Genomic DNA, 20006 nt, shown 5'->3' on the forward strand with positions numbered 1-20006 from the left:
CCCCAAAACAATGAAAAACAAAAACTCACACAAGAATTTACTGTTAGGCCTTGGACTAGAACCTGGGGTTCCTGATTCTCATTATGAGGCTCTGGAACAAAAAGCTGTTTCTGTCTTTCAGAATAGGTAAAGTTGGGGTGGAGAAATGTTCTCAGAAGGCAGTAAATCATATAAAACATTATAAAGAGAAAGATTTGGAGCTATTAAAATATATATATAATCTACATAGTATATAAATATAACATTAAAATCTCTATACATAAAATCTATAAAGAAATAGATTTGGGGATAAGTTTCAATTGTCTGTAGAATATTTATTGCCTAATGATACTAGATGAATGAGGTATTACTCTACGCACTGATTAATATTTTAATCACAAACACTTCATGAAGTTTTATTCTTCTTCAAAGAGCTCTGCCAAGTTGCCTCATTTACTTTATATAATAATATAAAAACTTAAATACCAATATCACAGAAGTTGGGTGGGTGATAGCAGTCATGGTGGTAAATATTATTCGAAGTAATCTTTTTCATCGGAGGGAAGAGCCCAAAAGAGGAGGATAATGTGAATGCGGGTAGGAAACAAGGAACTGCTCTCCACACATTTCAATCTCTAGTGCTGTTTATGACCAAATAGAAATTACTTTTCTTAAAGGAAAGTTCTTAGACTAATAGCAATGGAATTCAGAGACTGAGTGAGTGAGTGAGGGGGAAGGATAAGTGGGTGGGACTGGAACAAATAAATAGTCTGACAGTGCCATGCTAGTAACCTTAAGTCATCTTATCCAAAACTCAACCCACTGCCTCCCACGCAATAATATAGCTATATGTTAATTGCTAGTAACAGGGCACTGATTCTGAAGTTAGAAATCTCAGGGTCTTCAATTCTTTTCCTCACCATATACAATCACTGGCAAAGTTCTACTGATTACTCCCACAAATGTTTCTTGCATTAATCCCCTTTTCTAGTCCCACAACCTCCTGGTTCAGGTATCTTTTACCTGGATAATCAAAGTAACACAATAGTCTCTTATCTGATGGCTCATTCCACTCTTAGGCCGTTCTAAGCTATATTTCACAGTGGTAACAAGCTTTCTAGCTCCTAAACATAGCTGGATCATGTCACTTTCCTCCCTAAGAGAGGTAAAAGATTTTGTAGAATTAGACTGTACTGAGTTTTGGTAGAAGGTGATGACATTGACCAAGGGAATAATGGAAAAGAGGTTGGGCAGGAAGAGAGGAGACTTAAAGACCAAGAACTTACAACAAAGGAGTCAGAAAAGTTAGATAAAATGCAGGAAAGAATGGGATCAAGAAAGCCAAATGAAAAAAGGAATAACAATAAAGTTTTAAGTTTATTATTTTTATAATAATTTTGTAACAACGAATAGCTAACATTTATTAAGCATTTATGTATGTGCTAAGCACTGGGCCAAATGATTTATAATGTATTCACTCATTTAATGCTCTCAATAATCATGAGAAGTAGGTACCTCTGTATCAGACTCAGCTGACTACACATTGTTCTCTCCCAGAGAAAATAAGGATTATTTTATATAGCGCCCCGCCCCCCTCTGGCCCCAGCCTTATTCCCCACAATGCCTAAAACAGAGCACCAAACAATTTACATTCTTACTATATTGGTGTCAACAATACCAGAGGAAAGCCATTTTTCCTATTAATTTCATTAATATGTCATTGACTAGCACAATATATACATGTATATACAGCTATATACATACATACACGTACGTAAACATACACATACAAACACACCAGGGATCTGGAAATAAAATACTATGGCTTTCAAAAATAACTCTTCTCTTGGGGCTTAAATCTGAATTGGAACAGTAATGGCTCAGGGTATTTTTGTCTTGTAAAGCTCAGAGGGAAGGTAAATAAAAATGTTTTTAACTGAAGAGAAAAGAGGCTTATACCCCTACCATCTACCTGGAAATAGGGAGGACCTAGTCCTCCTAAAGGCAGATGAAAGTTACTTTCTTTTAAACTGTGTATAGGAAATTTCCTATGAGATACTACTATGGTCTAAACTCTAAGCCCAGCCTACTATTTGCCATGTGTGCTCCATTCCGTACAAGAAGTCTGGGCCAACTTTAGATGATTTTGCATAAATCCACTACCACTCGGAAAAAAGAACAAATAACAAATGGCAAAATGTGTGCTTCACTGACCTTGGGTTAGTAATGTTGCTATGTTTGGGTGCATTCTTCAGGAGTGTAATATTTGTTTGAAAGCATCAGGGTACTACTCAGAAAAGACTTTTTTTTTTTTTTTTTTTTTTTTTGCGGTACGTGGGCCTCTCACTGTTGTGGCCTCTCCCATTGCGGAGCACAGGCTCCGGACGCGCAGGCTCAGCGGCCACGGCTCACTGGCCCAGCCGCTCCGCGGCACGTGGGATCTTCCCGGACCGGGGCACGAACCCGTGTCCCCTGCATCGGCAGGCAAACTCTCAACCACTGCGCCACCAGGGAAGCCCCAGAAAAGACATTTGACCAAAACCTATACTCTGGAATCTCAAAAACTCACTTACTTTTAAAAGCAAGCAAATCTTCTAGCTTTAAACTTTAGTAGTATGTGTGTTCACTCATTCATTCACAAATATTTACATAGAGCTTAAATGTCAAGGCATTGTACTGATGCTGTAAAAACTTATTTAGTGGGAGAAACTGAAAAATAAACAGAATATTATAATAAAATATGATAAATCCTGTGATAGGGGAAAAAAGTCCTGAGATATTTAAATTATAAATAAGAAAAAGCATTAATCAGTTACAACAGAAAATATCATGCCACTTAAAAAAGTATTTTCCAGAATACCTTAATATGAAGAAAACATACCTGAATGGAACTCAGAAGATCTTTTTACCACGTCTGTAAACTGAGGCTTACCCTTTCCCTTTACCAATTTAATTCTGGTTCTAAGTCAGAAATCTAAGTCTCTCCTTGCTAGCTATTTTGCATTCCTATTTTAAATTTTTGTTTTTGACCTGTGTCTTTGGCTATCTGTTTTATCTACAAAAGAAATGTTGCCACAGAAAGCCTTTCAGTCACTTAATAATAGTGTCAAACCCTTTTCACAATATGCATAAAGCTACTTCATTTACAAAGATTTAGGACAAAGCTCTGAAAATTAGTAAAGCACATGTGTCTATACTACTATTATAGCCATCTACTTTTCAAATAAGCATGATTAAATACACATTACAATAAATATATATCCCCCAAATTTGTCTCCCAACCATATAATTTCTGGTGCACTCAATGTGAGATAAACAACAGTGTTGATAAACAGAACCAATCAAAATTTTCACAAAGTTCTTTACGTGCTAGGAGAATCTTGCTTTTTGCTAATAAGCCTTAAACAATGGCACAGTAAAAAGAAAAAGGTTACAGGTATAATTTTTAATAACTATCACTATAATTTCTCAAATATCAACTCAACTGATGACTCTCTAATTTCTATTTCTAGCCTGAATTTCTTGCTTGAATTCCATTTGCATATCAAATTACCTACTTGATAGGTCCAGTTAAGTGTCTAGTAGGCCTTTCAAAGTTAACACATCCAAAAAAAAAAAAAAAAAAAATCTCTTGATGGCCCAGCCCAAACTTGTTACTTCACTGTCTTCCCCAACTCAGCCAACAACGACTCCATACTTCCCAACTGTTTGGGCCAAAAATCTTGGAGTCGTCCTTGACTTCTTCTTTATGCCTCAGATCCAATTCATCAGCAATTTCTGCCCACCCAGGGTTTGTAATATATCCAAAATCTGATCTCTTCACACTCTTTCCTGTTGTTACTCTGGTCTAAGCCACCATCAGCTCTCATTTGGATAACTGCAGTAATTTCCAATATGGCTTCCCTGTTGACATCTTTGCCCTGCTCTTATAGTTTATTCCACAAAGAGCTGCCAGAGTGAATCTTTAACAAGGAAAGTTACCTTCAGTTAACAGTTTAAAGAAGAAAAACCGTATGGTCATATCAAGTGATTCTTAAACTAGGAAGAGACAGGCACCTACAAAAAACCTACAGCTAACATGTACTTAATGGTGACAGACTTCATGCTTTCCCTTAAGATCAGGAATAAGACTAGCTTGTCTAATGTCACCACGCCTACTAAACACAGTATTGGAAGTACCAACCAGAGCAGTAAGGCAAGAAGAGGAAATAAAAGGCATCCAGAATGGAAAGGAAGAAATAAAACTGCCTCTATTCATAGACACATTAGAAAACCCACAGTCTCCACAAAAAAACTACTAGAATTTATTAGTTTAGCAATGTCTCAGGATAAAGGGTGAACTCACAGAAATCAACCATATTGCTATAAACTAGCAATAAACGACTGGAAACCAAAATTTAAAACACAGTATCATTTACAACTGCTCCAAAAAAAAAAAAATGTATCTAGTTATAAACCTAGCAAAACATGTATAGAATTTGTGTGTTGGAAGCTACAAAATGCAGATGAAAGAAATCAGGCAACCTAACTGTAAGGAGAGATAAACTGTGTTTATGGCTTGAAAGACTTAACAAAATAAAAATGTCAATTTTCCCCAAATTGATCTAAGGGTTTAATGCAATTCCTACCAAAATCCCAGCATGATTTTTTTATAGATTCTAAATTTTCCATGGAAAGGAAATGCAATAGTTAAAACAATTCTGAAAAAGAAGAATTAAGTTAGGGAAATTTTACTACCTGGTTTTAAGACTTACCATACAGCTACAGTTATCAAGACAGTGTGGTAGTAGTACAGAGATAAACACAAAGATCAGTGGATCAGAATAAAGAATCTAGAAACAGACGCTCACAAGCACAGCCATCTGACTTTTGACAAAGGTGCAAAAGCAATTCAATGGAGGAAGGATAATTTTTTTTAACAAGTGGTGTTGGAACAGCTGAACAATCCACAGACAAAAAGTGAACTTCAATCTAAACTTCACACCTTTATGTGAAGATTATGTAAAACTGCATCATAGATCTACATATGCAAGATGTAAAGCTTTTTAGAAAACTTTTAGAAGAAAATAGGAGAATACCTTTGGAAACCTAAGGTTAAGCAAAGAGCTCTTATTAGACTTGACAACAAAAGGCACAATTCATAAAAGAAAAAAGATAAATTAGACTTCATCAATTTTTTTTTTCTCCGCAAAAGCCCCCATTAAGAGGATGAAAAGATAAGCCACAGATCAGGAGAAGATATTTGCAAATCACATACTGGACAAAGGGCTTGTGTCCAGAATATATAAAGAACTCACTAAACCCAACAACAAGAAAACAAACAATCCCATCAGAACATAAGCAAAAGACTTGAACAGACACTTCACCACAGAGGATACACAGACAGCAAACAAGCACATGAAAATACATTCAACATCATTAGCTATTAGGGAAATGCAAACGAAAGCCACAAAGAGATGTTACTACATATCTATTAGAATGGCTGAAATAAAAAATATACTGACAATACCAAATGCTGACAAGGATGCAGAGAAATTAGATCTCTCATATACTGCTGATGGGAATGTAAAGTGGTTCAGCCACTCTGGAAAAGGGGCAGTTTCTTACAGAGTTAAACATACATTTATCATACAACCCAGCCACTGTATTCCTGGGGATTTATCCTAGAGAGATGAAAAAGTATTTTCACATAAAAACCTGTGGAAAATTGTTCACAGCAGCTTTAGTTTTGGAGCCCCAAACTGGAAACACAAAATTCCTTCAATCAATGGCTGAACAAATTGTGGTACATCCATACAATGGTATACTTCTTAGCATTAAAATGCAATGAACTACTGATACATGAAACAACTTGGATGTATCTCAAGCGCATAACGCTGAGTGAAAAAAAGCCAATCTCAAAATATATAACACAACACATGATTCCATTTTTATAGCAATTCTTGAAGAGTGAAAGGGGGAAAAAAAGGAAAATAGCTCACGTCTTAAAATCCTTCCGTGGCTTCTAATCTCATCCTGAATACTAAAATCCTTTCTACGATCTAAACAGCTACATGGAAAGCACATCAGTAGATGAGAGGATCTCATCCACTCTTCTCCCGCTCTCTTAACTCCAACTGCACTGGTCTTCTTGCTGTTGGAACACGGCAAGCATGCTCCTGCCTCTCTATTTAGAAAGCTCTTTCTCTTTATTACTTCACTCAGGCACCTGCTCAAATGTCATCTAATCAGAGAAGACTTCCGTGTTGCCTCCCAAATAAAATGATGTCTTCTTCCTCTTTCTCTCTCTCTAGGAACCTTAAAACCAACAAACAGAACTCAAACATCTTCCTCACCTGTTACTGCCCCTGGTATGCTCTTGTGTTGATGAATGGCAGGCATTATACTATGCACTCAGGTACTCAAGCCAGGGCATGTGTGATTACTTACTTACTTCACACTCAGTGTTCTCTTCTCAAATTCATCACCTACTCTTCTCCCTAATTACAGCCTTAACTCACGTCTTTATCAATTCTCAAATAAACGGTTATAAGGCTACCTCCCGCCCCCCCCCCACTCTTTTCTAAATATTCTCTACACTGCAGCCAGAGAAATCTTTCTAGAATGTTAATTTAAACATTCCATCATTTATGGGATGAAGTCAAATCTACTTTACAGAGCATACAAGTATTTTCATGCTCTTTCTTCTCATTTTCCACCTCACTTCCAATTAACCCACCACTGGTACCTAATGCACTGTGGAACTATTCACAGTATTGAATAGGTGTGGACTTTGCTACCTCCATCCTTTATGCATGTTGTTCTCTCTGACTGCAATGGCCTCTCTTCTCCCAACTTGTCCTCCTCTTCCTTGCCTATCTGACACAAACAGATTGTGTCACCTTTCCTATGAAGAATTCCCTTATATCCCTCCTTCCCTCACTGAGTCAGACACTCCCTCCTGTAGATTCCTAAAGTGTTTTATGTCTAACCTTGTCACTGCATTTGCTAGTGTTAGTACACTATTGATAGCTTGTATACCTGTCCCTTGAGGGCAAGAACAATATGTTCGTCATCTTTCCAATCCCATCACCTAGCAAAATACCTGGCACACAGCAGGACTCAAAACTAATTCAAAACTACTAGATAGGTGAATTAGGTTGACCAATAAAGAAGGTAGAGATGAGGCATGGTGAAAGAATCAGTCAGGCAAGATTTTTTGGGTTAGCTATTTTGCACAGGTATATCATAGAAGCCATATGAAACAAACTCTATGGAGTTTCTTTCTATTCTTTTGGTCATGTGATACCCTACAGAAATTGAAGTACTGATTCCGTAGCTTGGTTTGGCTAAGATCACCAGTTCACTTTTCCCATGAACCAGTTACCTTCCTCAAAAGAGTACTTCTTGTTCCATTCACAGAGCTACAGCAACGGCTCTGAACAGTCATCCTGTAAATTCATACCATTGTTCATGAGGGGAAAATCTCATGAAGAGAATGAGGATGTCTCACTCAGGCCCAAGCACCACCTCAGCTAGAAAAATCTCAAAAGAGAAAAAGAAAAGTCAAGCCCAACCAATACATGTCAATACATTTTCATATGTAAAAAAGCAGAATTGGCTTTGTGGAAATGGCAATTTTTTATTTTTTGAAACCCCACTTCCACGTTTATTTTTCCGTTTCCTTAGAAAATCATCATAAAGTAGCAAACAGTACTTAGTTAAGTACAGTTCAGGTATATGCTAGTCACAAGGTAAACAGCAAGTTACTCTCAATGCAAACACACAGTACCTGTATTTTCACCAACTTTTGTTTGTCAATGGTCCCTTAGATATCTTGAGTACTTTTTCTCTTCAGTTCTAGTAACTACTTAACTGTGATGCCTACATGCATCTGCTTGAGTTCCAAAGAGTAGACGCCCATGTTTGTCAGGTCACTAACAGTCTTTTAAAAATTAACTAAGCAATTATACCACAATCTGTGCTCAATGAATTAAAATGGAACAAACACTCTGTTCTGAAGCCCTTTTAAAAAGCAAACTTTCTTGCCTATATTGCTATCTTCTCTGTTACTATTTTCTAGTGATAACATAGCACCAGTAAAAGCTGATGAACAGAAAATGTTTGTATAAGCATCACTGTATAATACAAACTGTATTATTAGTAGGTTAAAATACTACTTATACAAATAGCAATTAATACTAATTAGTACAGCAAAATATTCTACAACAATCACCAGTTCACTCAATGAATTAAGATAAAAAAACTTTTAGGAAAACTCAAAGCAAAAAATCACAGTTAACCCAGTAATGAACATCAGGAAATTCAGCACTGTATCTTTTTTGAATGTGAAATATGGACACAGAATATAATACTATTAAAATAATTGAAAAAATATTAACTAGCAATTTAAAACAAAAAATTACGAAGGTCACCTTATACAGATAAAGTGGTATATGTTTTATAGTATTATATTTAAGCTCATATATTTTCAGTGTTTTCAAAATCCGATCCATGCCAATTTTCTAATGCTTTTCATAAAAAAACCTAAATCATGGGTTGTGAACTAATTTCAAATTAAAAATGTGGGCTTTTTCACAGGAACAGATAAGAAAAATACAAAGAATTAATAATGTGCATGTTTATTTTGTAATTAAAAAAATAATGGTGATGTTTTGTTTATTTCACCCTTGGTCTGAAGAGGTACAGTAAATTAAACAGTATAGAAGTTATTTCCCTTTTATTGTACTTGTTGGGGAAAATGAATTGAACAGGTATTCTGAAAGAAAAACCTAACAAAGCTAAATTCCAAATGTAAGATTACCTCCCATTATTTGAGCTATTTGTCTACTAGAAAAAATAATTCACCTTGTTCTGTTTGAAAGATTAATACTTTTTGAAACTGAGCTTTGCTAAATAGAAGCTAATATTGATATAAGAAAGTTACAGGGAAGAAAATCTGCCTCAAAAAGCATAGGATATATCAGACATTTTGACTACTACTTATTGATGTCTACTAAATTCAGTTAAGTACTGTGCTAGGTAACATAAATACAGAGCTAGCTAACATAAGAAATACAGATAATGTAGTTAAAACTACCACGCAAGGTAGGTATTATTATACCTATGTTATTTTTCTAAAGACAAGTCCTAGAGTCAAAGAGTTTGAGTGATTAGCCCAAGACCACAAAGCTATAGTTAGTAATAGAACTCACATTTGAACTTGGGCTCATCTGACTTTAAAGACCAGGTCTTTTCTTATCATACGTCAAAGATTCCCAACACGATAAAATTAAGATGTTTAGTTAAAAGGGAGGAGGTTGACAAGTTGACAAGTTAACAGAGACCAACTCAAACTCAAAAGTAGTATTTTCTTCAGCAGCTGAGAGAATTAAAACTAGGTAAACTCCCTTCTACTCCTATTTTCCCAGTTCATATCAGAATGATTGTTTTTGTTGATTTCTCTGATAAACAAAACTTGCCTGGTGTGAGAACTGTGTTCAGCAAGGTCAAATTGCAGATTTCAAGTTTTCATTTGTATTGGCAAGTATTTCCTCCCATTGATAGGGAATGGAAAATCATTCCGCTGAACTGCCATTGGCTCTATACTAATGAAACAAGCAGTATCTGGCCTGCCTGACTGGCAAACCGACAGGAAGCAAACTTGTGATGTGCTCCATTTTGCTCACACTAAAAAGGTTAACATTAAGATATTATGGGTCAAAATAAGTTTTCCTTAATATAAATGTTAGAGGAAAACTTTAAACATTAAAACTCAAAAGAAGAGTATTATTTAATAATTCAGATGAAAGTATAGTTAATAAACCAAAGAATAAAAAGAATTTACTAACTGAAAATTTACTTTTTGTGCACTTTTTTCTCCTCAATAATTCACTGTCATCTGTTATTCTCCCAGAACCTGTCTTCTGCACTAGCCAAACAGACAAGTTAAATGGTCAGAATCAACCCCCAGAAACTCTGAAGTTTTTGATGGTAGCACTAATCTCTATACTATACCTCGGAATGTGGCATTGCTTTTGACTTACTATTTTGGCAAGCTTGGGCAGGGGCTGGTTGCAGAGACCACGAATTTTCTTTAACAGAGTAATTCTTTTGAATAATTTTATTAAAAACAATCAGCATTCATATATTTCCACCAAAATCTTTTAAATTCTACACTTCTTTACTCTTGCTTCTCTCTGTCTCTCTCTGCAGGACCATTCCAACCTCTACTTTATTATTTGGCTTCTGAGGCTTGCACCAGGACTGTTTTTTGTTTTTCTTCTTAGGTGAAACAAGAATGCCACTTTCTTTAACAAGGCAATTAAAATACTACAAATTCTTAAAATGCCCTGGTCTATGTTGTACCTGTTTGTGGATAAATCAGACTGACTTTCTTTCTGAAGCCACTCAAACTGACACCCTGTAGTAGTATCCCTTTCCAGTGGTAGGTTATTACAGTTCAAAGCAATCAAACAAACAAACAAAAACCCACAAGAGTATAAAAATATCCAATTGTAGATATTTTTATCTCATTTCTAAAACAGTATTGTGTCATACCAAGTTTAAAAATGAAGCAATTTGTTTCTATACATCTTCAAGGGGAATTTTTTTAAAAGCCAAGAAATATTTTGCATAAATGACTAAAGATCTTAGAACTTAAGGGAGGTTTTCAGTTTTAGGAAAGCTAAAATTATTATTCATTAGGCAGAGAATAACTTGCTACAGAACAGGAAAAAGCTTCCTGGTACTAAGATTCAAACATCTGAAAAATGGTTACTGTTAAAGTAGGGTAGGGTGGGGTGGGATGTTTTCCCTTTTCCGTGAAAACACCAATATTCCCCACATCACAGGAATGTAAGAAAGTGACTGAGCCATTTAATCCATAATGTCAGTATAAATGTACAGTTTCACTGAAATTGCCTTAAAGAGGTAAGACAAACTTGTCTTTTAAAGGCTGGTTAAGAGCACATAATTATACATGAATTATTTTTTCTAATCTGCTTTTAAAAATTTCTATTCACTTTTTCACTTTAATGTCAACAACTTCATAGGAATAGGTTAATAAATATTAATTTAGCTGCAAATAATTTCTTTCTTTTCTTCCTTTTAACTTCTAGGATGTTTTTTCAAACTTTTGGCTAGATTCAAAAAAATAGCATTCAGAAGATTTTGTGTGATATCTGAGTCTGTGCTTAAAACTAGAGATTCAAAGACTTAAGTCCAGTGCAAACACTTTTCAAAACCAGAAGGTGCTTACTACCAAAAAGAGTTGTGATACACAGGAAAACTATCACTAAGAGCCATTCAGCACTGAACGCGCAGTATTCCTTGAGCTCCTTAAGTACAGGCCAGGCACTGAAGATATGGTGAAGTCAAGACTGAAAGGAAAATAAGACACGGTTTGTCCTTGAGACAGTTTAGTGATTTCCCAGGCTAAAAATGAAAAACAAATATTGCAATTTGACTATTCCACTCTTTCTTCATAAAACTTATGCACAATTTGCATTACTTTCTCTTCATAAAAGTTTTCCTTAATACTTTGTGAATTCTCTGAATTACCCCTTTTCACACAATAAAGGTATAAACTAATGACAAAGCGAACATTTATTGAATATGTAAACTGTACTAAATGTTTCACAAGTACTTCCATGAACTGGGATCTTATACGATATTTTTATCTACTTGTCAAAATGCTGAAATCCAGCTCATCAAGATATGTCACAACTTTTCCTCATCATAAAGACTAGGTTTACTCCTGACAGCATATTGACTAGATAACATGTGCAAATGCTCCAGAAAGTATTAGTGACCATAAATTACAGTTGAGTTTTAATTAACTTTATTCTATCAGAGAAGAGTGCTTTAGTTGTTCAAATAAACTGTGTATTAAACAATGTCCCCCACAGTGCTGTGAAAGCTTCTTGGAAAGATTACCAACATCAACTATTTTGTTTTATAACTCCAGATAAGCAACAGACAAAAAAGTTGCAGTTTATTGAGCCCCTTCTATATATCAGATAATTTACACAAAATGTATAATTTGGCATCACAACAACCCTATAGGTATTCTATTCATTTTACAGAGAAGAAAACAAGCTCAGAGAGGCTGAGAAATTGTAGTTGGCCCCAAATCACAAAGATAGTAAGTGGCAAACCAGGATTCAAACCAGGATAGCAGACTCCAAATTTTCTATTGAGCCACAAAGCAGCTTTCTGAAGCACTAACAATAGGAAATCGCTACTAACTAAAACTCTGAAGTACAAACATAATGTTGTTCCCAAGTTATGAAGTATATTTCTAAAAAAAAGTTTCTTATTGGAGTACAGTTGATTTACAATGTTGTGTTAGTTTTGAAGTACATTCTTAAAGAAAAAAATTTATGTATGGAAGTTTTTGTTTTTGAAATCAAAGATAATATCCACTATGTAGTTTTTAAAAGAGCAAATATGCAATGTCTGTTCCCCAACCTCCTGTTCTGTTTTACTTTTCTCCACAGTACTTTTTTCTCCCAGACACGCTTGATTTTACTCATTTATTATATCTTCCACTACTAAAATGTAAACTATATGAGGACAGAAATTTTGTCTGTGTTATCCACTGCTGCCATCTCCAATATCTCAAAGAACCCTGTGCTCAATAAATATCTGTGAAACGATAGAAACCTTGGCACTTAGTAGGTATTCAATAAATATTAGTTTCTCTTTTACTATGCAGGAAACACTAAAAAGGTTAATGTTAACATATTAAAGGTCTAAAGAAATTTACCACTCCCTTGATACCAAATTTTGAACTGAAACAGATTATCAGAAATCCAATAGAATTTCTTGCTCAAGTTTTACATTAAAAATGTTGAGGCAAATCAAAAAGATACATTCGGCAAAGCCTCATTTATAAAGCACTGTCAGGAGATACGGGGGCCTACATGAATTATATTTTGAACAAAGCACTTTTAAGTGGCAAAACTTTAATCAATTTTCACAGAGATCTTTTACTGATATTAATATTCACAATTTTGCTTTGTGGCAATTCTGACTTGGATCTCCTTCTAAAACATCAACTTCTCAGCTGACGCATCTTACTGTGCTTTTAACAGTAGCCCATTCCTTCTGAGGATTAAGAAATTAGAAACTAAGCATACTTTGTAAAATGAGTCAATAAAAATCAAAGTGAAAAGTCTAAGTAAAATGCATAAGTTTAACGCTAGAAGGCTAGTAGTAAATACTACTTAGTACCAAACATTGTGTTTTGAGGGATGGAATACTTAGAAAATGAAGAAAAAGACAGCCATTCTTTTTTTTTTTTTTTAACATCTTTATTGGGGTATAATTGCTTTACAATGGTGTGTTAGTTTCTGCTTTATAACAAAGTGAATCAGTTATACATATACATATGTTCCCGTATGTCTTCCCTCTTGCATCTCCCTCCCTCCCACCCTCCCTATCCCACCCCTCTAAGCTGTCACAAAGCACCGAGCCAATATCCCTGTGCCATGCGGCTGCTTCCAAGACAGCCATTCTTAATCTCTGACTCTTATCAAGATCACAGGCGAGTTTAGCAGTTAACTAAAGGGAATGTAAAAAGTACACTACTGGGCTTCCCTGGTGGCGCAGCGGTTGAGTCCGCCTGCCGATGCAGGGGACACGGGTTCGTGCCCCGGTCCGGGAAGATCCCACATGCCGCGGAGCGGCTGGGCCCGTGAGCCATGGCCGCTGAGCCTGCGCGTCCGGAACCTGTGCTCCGCAACGGGAGAGGCCACAACAGTGAGAGGGCCGCGTACCGCAAAAACAAACAAACAAACAAAAAAGTACAGTACTGGCCACCCCTGAGTACTTACTCAGGGATTTTTTAGCTTTCTGATTAAGTAAGTGTCCTTGATTTTTAGAGTCAGAATCATAAAAAAAATGAAATGTTAAAATATTATAAGTATTTTGGAAATATGAGCCAGAGGCAAATAAATATGAACATGCATACGTTTAGATTTCATACAATTTCCAAGTCTCCAAATCCTTACCATCTTAATACAGAGGACTTAAAATAAAATGACATATAGACTGTGAGAGTCTACCGAAAGATTCAGCCCAAACCTCCTTAGAATCGTTCAGCATGATCACCTTCCTGTGCTTGGCACCCACCACTACCCACATTTCCATTTTCCTAGTTGCCTAAAACTGTTCATCTAATCCTCTACTAGCATCTTATCCCCTAGCTTCTCCTCCTTATTACTGTTTTGCCCCATTTTCACATTTGCCTCTGTTATTTCCTCATAATCCTTCTGTTTTATAGAGTCCCAATCTTAGATGGACCAAATAAAGATGACATAAGTGAAACAACGGAAAAGTGCTACTACCGTTCTCTCTTGGGTCATAGGAGCATGGCCAAGTAGAGATATAATGAAATTGAAGCTTTTCTGAATTACAGTTTAACTTACAAACTTTGTATGTTGTAAAGATTATCAGGAACTTTTTTTCAAAACATCTATAACAAGGTAAACAGTGCCTTTTAAATAAGTTGATAACCATTAAAAAATACACTTTTAGTCTTGATGAATTTATACAACTAAAATAAATGCTGTTTCAGAAAATTCACACATTCCTCATGGGACTTTTTTGGCACGAAACTCACAAAGTTTCATGTAAGTGGTGCCCATCACACCCATTTTGCAAAATGCCATATGTTCATAGATACATATGTAGATTTCATCCTCAACAGTATTTTGAGAAAAGAATTTTCCTTACAGAGAAAACTACAGAAGTAGAATAAATTTTTATTTCTGTCAAGACACAAGACTAATCATGTTATGACACTTACCCAAGTATAACGTGTTACTAATACTAAACAAGCAATTCTCAATAATAACGTAACTGGGGATCTGAGTAGTTGTGCCCACTTAACTCTGCAGAGTTTAAAAACCTCCTGATTTCATTAGATGCAATAACTGTATGCAAGTTTTAAACAATATCACTAGCTGAAGGCAAGCGCTTCTTTCCAGTAAAGAGAGGACCAAATATAGGTGCTATTTCAATCAAATCAGATTAAATTAAAACTTATTTTTCAGGAAATTTGTATCAGATGAGACTGATCATTTACCCACTTCTTAACAAGTTACAAAGGCACAGGTTCTACTATGTGACAGTTCACTAAAGAGGGTTGAACCACTTGCATTTCATCAGTGTCCCCTGAGAATACTTTTGAACTCAGAAAAGGTATTCCACGTGCCCAAGAGAAAAATGAAATAACGGAGTATATTCAGTGGACGACTTACTCATCTAATTAACGCATTCAACTTTCAGTTGATCCTTTAAAGATTTAAATCTTAAGCACCCTCTATTAGAAACTGATTAGATTTAAGGGGAAAAAAACCCCAACAGAAGTTCTGAATCACTGGAATTTTTGTTCTATTTCCTGTTAACACACTGATAGTGCCATCATTCAATATATTCCTTCCAGACACGTTTTTTCAAAGCTATTGAATCCTTTTTAAACTTGGCCCTATTTTAATTTGTAACTCATTTATCTGACAATTCTTCCCATTGTTTCTAATTTAAGTGCTCAGCCAAAGCTTACAGTAAGATGAAGAGCGCGTCTGTCTTTATTAGAAAATGCAGTGGTTTCAAAATCTGAAGTTTCAAACTGTCAGGGTTTAAAACCAATCACGATTTCACTGTTCCAAGGAATTCAAAGATACTTTTAAAAAGGTGTCAATACTCTGCTACTGTATGAAGAGTGTGGTAAGCAGCAGTAGTGTAAAAACTGAAAGCAAAATTGTATTCCATGCCCACCAAAATTCCCGGCCAAATCTGAAATTGCATAATGAGCAACGTACTCTTTAAGATTGAGCTAAAGCACAAACGAATTCCTTTTATAAAATGCGAATCAACCTGACCCTAAAGTTCGACACTTTACAAACTTACCTAAAACAGACAAAATGGATGCAAAAGTATACTGCCTCACTGTTGCCTCAAATACGACCTTAGTGTTCAAGAACTTTCCAATGAAGAGAGGCACTCAAAACAGCCTCGCACTGGAGACCCCGAAACGCATGAACTCCTGCGAAACCCCCGTGAAGCTGCAAATTCCCTTCACTCTCCTGGAAACCCAGCTTATCAGAAACATTTGAAGAATTCCTCCACGACAATTAAGCTGACTTGAAGAATGGAAACCGAACATCGCAAATATACTATATATGGAATGAAACATGGCCAAACGCATAGATACGAAGCCACATGGGCTCCGCCACTCTGCTATACTACCCAGCCCGAGCAGCCTTACAGCATCAGCAACGGGAAGATACACCTGTCACCTGTTCAGCGATACCCAGACCCTTTCAGCCTCCCGGCCCCAACCCCAATCTTAGGGTTTGAGGTTGACAGGACAGAAAGCTAGAACTATCCTCTGAAATCTAAGGGCCACACACTCACAGCGGGGCTGGCTCCCCACTTCCAGAAGGCTGCAGAAAACCCACATCGGAAAAGGAAAGACGCTCTCCCCTCGACCTCCACGTAACTCCCTCGATCTCTCCCCGCAACACCCTCGCCCCTAAGTCATCCCTCCTCGGGCCACGGCTCCCCCAGAGGAGATCTCCGTCCCCCCCGGCCCAGCCCCCCCATATCTCACACATGCCAAAGGGGCGGGCCGGGGGCACCCGTGCAGGCAGGGGCCCTCCCCGGCGCCCGACTCCAATGAATCTCCCCCTCCCCCTACACACTTCTTCCCGGGAGCCCAGGCCGGGCCCGATGCTCCCCACCCCCGCCCGGTCTGGAGGACTTGGGGGGCCTCCCTCTCTGCCTCGCCACTGGGGAAGGAAGGAGGCGGAGGGAGGAAGGGCGAGAGGAAGAAGCGGACGCCCCGCAAGGGCCTCGCGAGTCGGCAGAGTCCCTTCCAGATGAAGGGGGGGTGCGGGGAGCTGAGGGGAGAGCCGGGATTGGGGATCCCGCCGAGGCCCGGCAGCGCTGTCCGCTTACCCTTCGCCGCCGCCGCTTCCCCCTCCTCCTCCTCGGCCGCCGCCGCCGCCGCCTCTCCCACTACGGCAGCCGTCTCCACCGTCGCCGCCGCCGCCTCCACCACCACAGCCGCCGCCAGCGCCGCCGCCGCCTCCGATTCCACCCGGCAGGGGGGACACCTCAGCTCTCCCTCCCTCCCCGCTCAGCCCCTCCGATCGGCCGCCGCCGCCAACTCCCTCCGGCTGCCGCCGCCGCCGCCGCCGCCGCCGCCGCTCGTGGCTGAGGGGGAGGGGAGGGGGTCGGGCTGGGTCGCCCCGCCGGCGGCTGCTGCAGATCAAAAACGATGGCTGGGTGGCGTCGCCTCTCCCCGCTCCTCGGCTCCAGCTCGCTCGGCCTCCCTACCTCCTTCGGCCCCCACCCCCCTCGCGCTTGCTTGCCCTCCCCCCACCCCCCCAGCTCTCGCTCGCTCTCGCCGCGGCTCCGCCAGTCCAGTGCAAATCAAAATACTGTCACACAATATGGCGGCGCGGCCGCCGGCAAACACCGCGAGATCTGTGGGCGCTGCTGAGGCGGCGGCTGTGACTAGGCCTCCCCCAGTCGGGCGGCGGGGGGAGCGGCCGGCGGCGGCGGCGGCGGCGGTGGCGGCGGCGCGGAGATGCTCTTTCTCCGCCCTGCACCCCTCCCCCGACTCTCGCAGACTCCACACCCGTCTTGCGAAGGCTGCAGGGAGAACGCTGCCCGGTCGCGCGGACTGGCGCGGGCAGCCGCCGGGGCCGTGCTAGAGGGGGCGCCGAGGCAAACGGCCAGAGGAGGGCCCGATCCTACTTTTTAAGTTTTATCCCGGCCGCCGTTACTTGGAGGGGGTGTGTGTGTGGAGAGAAAGAGCAGGTTTACCCCCCAACGGGGGCCGATAGCAGTTTAGGTTGAAAGGAGAAAAGAACTCAGCTCCCCGCGGCTCGGCCCGTCCGGAAGCGGGCGGCGGGACCAGTGGGGCTGCTGGCCTCGCCGCGCGGGGAGGGGGCTTCGAGCTCCGGGCGGGGGGCGGACCCGATGCCGCGGCACTGCAGCAGCTCCGCGCCTTCCCCGGGCCCGGGCCGCCGAGGGCGGCAGGTGGGCCGCTGCGGGGCGGGGACACACCCCTTTGGAGGCGGGCGGCGCCGAGAGCCGCTGGCTGACTGTGGTCAGAGCGGGAGACCAGAGTCGTCCCGAGAGTGTGCGGGACACGTCCTAGAAGGCTCGGAACTCGCAGCTTCGAGTTTGGAAAAAAATGTTGGGCTCTGAGTCTTCTTGAGCGCTGGAAAGAAAAAACCAGTCTAAATGCTGCAAGGGTTTTGTTGTTTCGATTTTATTTAAATTGCACGTTCCTAGAAGTCCTAGAAGCAGAGCCAAAGACACTTTAACTTCGGGGGGGGGGCAGGCGAAGCAAAGACTTCTGTTTCTATCTTCTTAAAGAAATATTTGTTTAATTTCCCCCTAAAATGAAACGTGTTTAACACTCACACGTTTCTCACAATGTAAGATATTTATTTAAACATTCTAGCGCTTTAATGGTGTCCAAAACACTACATTTTTAAAATTTTTGTCCATTTCTCTGCCAGTTTCTTCCTTGAAACAATTCTTACTCCCCAGAAAAATCCTGAAGGACCATTTTTATTTTTCTATTTCCAGTATGAGCGCTGTAGTTACAGCGAGAGCCTTTAAACACACACACACCCACCCAAAACAAAACAAAAATCTCTTAAGAAGTACAGGCTTCTCTACGGTTAAGGTACTTTTGCCAGTTCTTTTCCCCTCATTCATCATTTAAAAATACCTGAAATATTGGGATAGGGCACCAGTTCAAAACCTTCACCACGTCAGAAGCCGGAAGTACTTATTATTACTTACTGTATCAGAATTTAAGTATTTTTCTCTCCATTGTCGATATTAAGAGGAGTAAATTAGGATTTAAAAAATGGGAAGACTATAGTTTTAATGTATGCAATGCTTGGTAATAAAAAAAATCACTGAACCTTAATACTTCACAGTAGTCCTTTCTGAGAAACTATTTCCGAACTAAATGTTAAAGTAATTAATGAAATGAGTTTAGAGAAATTGAATCCATTATTAAGTAAATTTCACTTCTCTTTGAAACCACTATAAAATATAGAGCCAAAAATTGCTTTTGAAATGGTAGAATTACATATTTTATACAAAATATTGTTAGAAATTTAATGAAATGTATATATACATATTTTAATAGAAATATAATGCTTTGTAAACTTATGAACACGATAGGTGTGAATAGCTCAAGTCTAAGAACAAGTGGGTGGCAGAGAAGGTATGTATAACAATACATCCTTGCACCAACACTGAAGAGCTTTAACCTGGATCTAATCATGAGAAGCATCAAACAAACCCAAATAGAGGAAAATTCTACAAAATAGCTGGCCCATATTCTTAAAACACGCTCAATGTCATGAAAACAAAACAAAACTGCAGATTAAAGGAAACTAAAGACATAACAACTAAATGCAATATGTGACCCTGAACTACATCTTTACTGGAGGAGGAAAATTTTATACTTTAGGATGTTACTGGGATAATCGATGCAGTTGGAATATGAACTGTATATTAAAGTACGTTATCCATGTTAAGTTTCCTGAATATATTATGTATGAGAATATTCTTGTTCATCGGAAAACACACTGAAATATTCCCTGTGGCCACCAGGGAAGTCCCCTTGGTTATTTTTAAATTTTTAAAATAGTTTAAATATTTTAAAAAACTTGGTGAATATGGGAATTTCTCTACTATTCTTGCAATTTTTCACTGTATGAAATTATTGCAAAATAAGTTTTAAAAAACAAAGAGCTTTAAACTGCAGAGTTCCCTACTTAACCAAGAGAAGGAATGTTGTGAGATGGACAGGTAGAGATAGAGAAATAGATATCCTTTCATAATGGAACTAGCCATCTGTTTCTCAGTGACAGATGGGAGTTTTGGTCATTCAACTTTTCCTTCTTCTCACCTATTTAATCTACTTGAATTTGGAACAGAAATAGGAATGCTTACTATATATTTGGTAAATGTGATATCCATATTTAGTGATCCAATAAATATTC

The 20006-nt window shown here is 38.9% G+C and overlaps 1 protein-coding gene across 1 annotated transcript in view; it reads right to left on the reverse strand.

Moving 5' to 3' along the window:
• The window catches only part of TAB2 (TGF-beta activated kinase 1 (MAP3K7) binding protein 2), an 86273-nt gene extending 69319 nt beyond the window's left edge, over positions 1 to 16954 (reverse strand). Inside the window, exon 1 of the mRNA XM_082855516.1 lies at positions 16924 to 16954. The gene's annotated coding sequence lies outside the window, so the exon portion shown is untranslated. The remainder of the gene's footprint in view (positions 1 to 16923) is intronic.
• Positions 16955 to 20006: the final 3052 nt, after the last annotated feature.

Source organism: Leucopleurus acutus (genome assembly GCF_964270905.1).
Source record: "Leucopleurus acutus genome assembly, chromosome: 15".
NCBI lineage: Eukaryota > Metazoa > Chordata > Mammalia > Artiodactyla > Delphinidae > Leucopleurus > Leucopleurus acutus.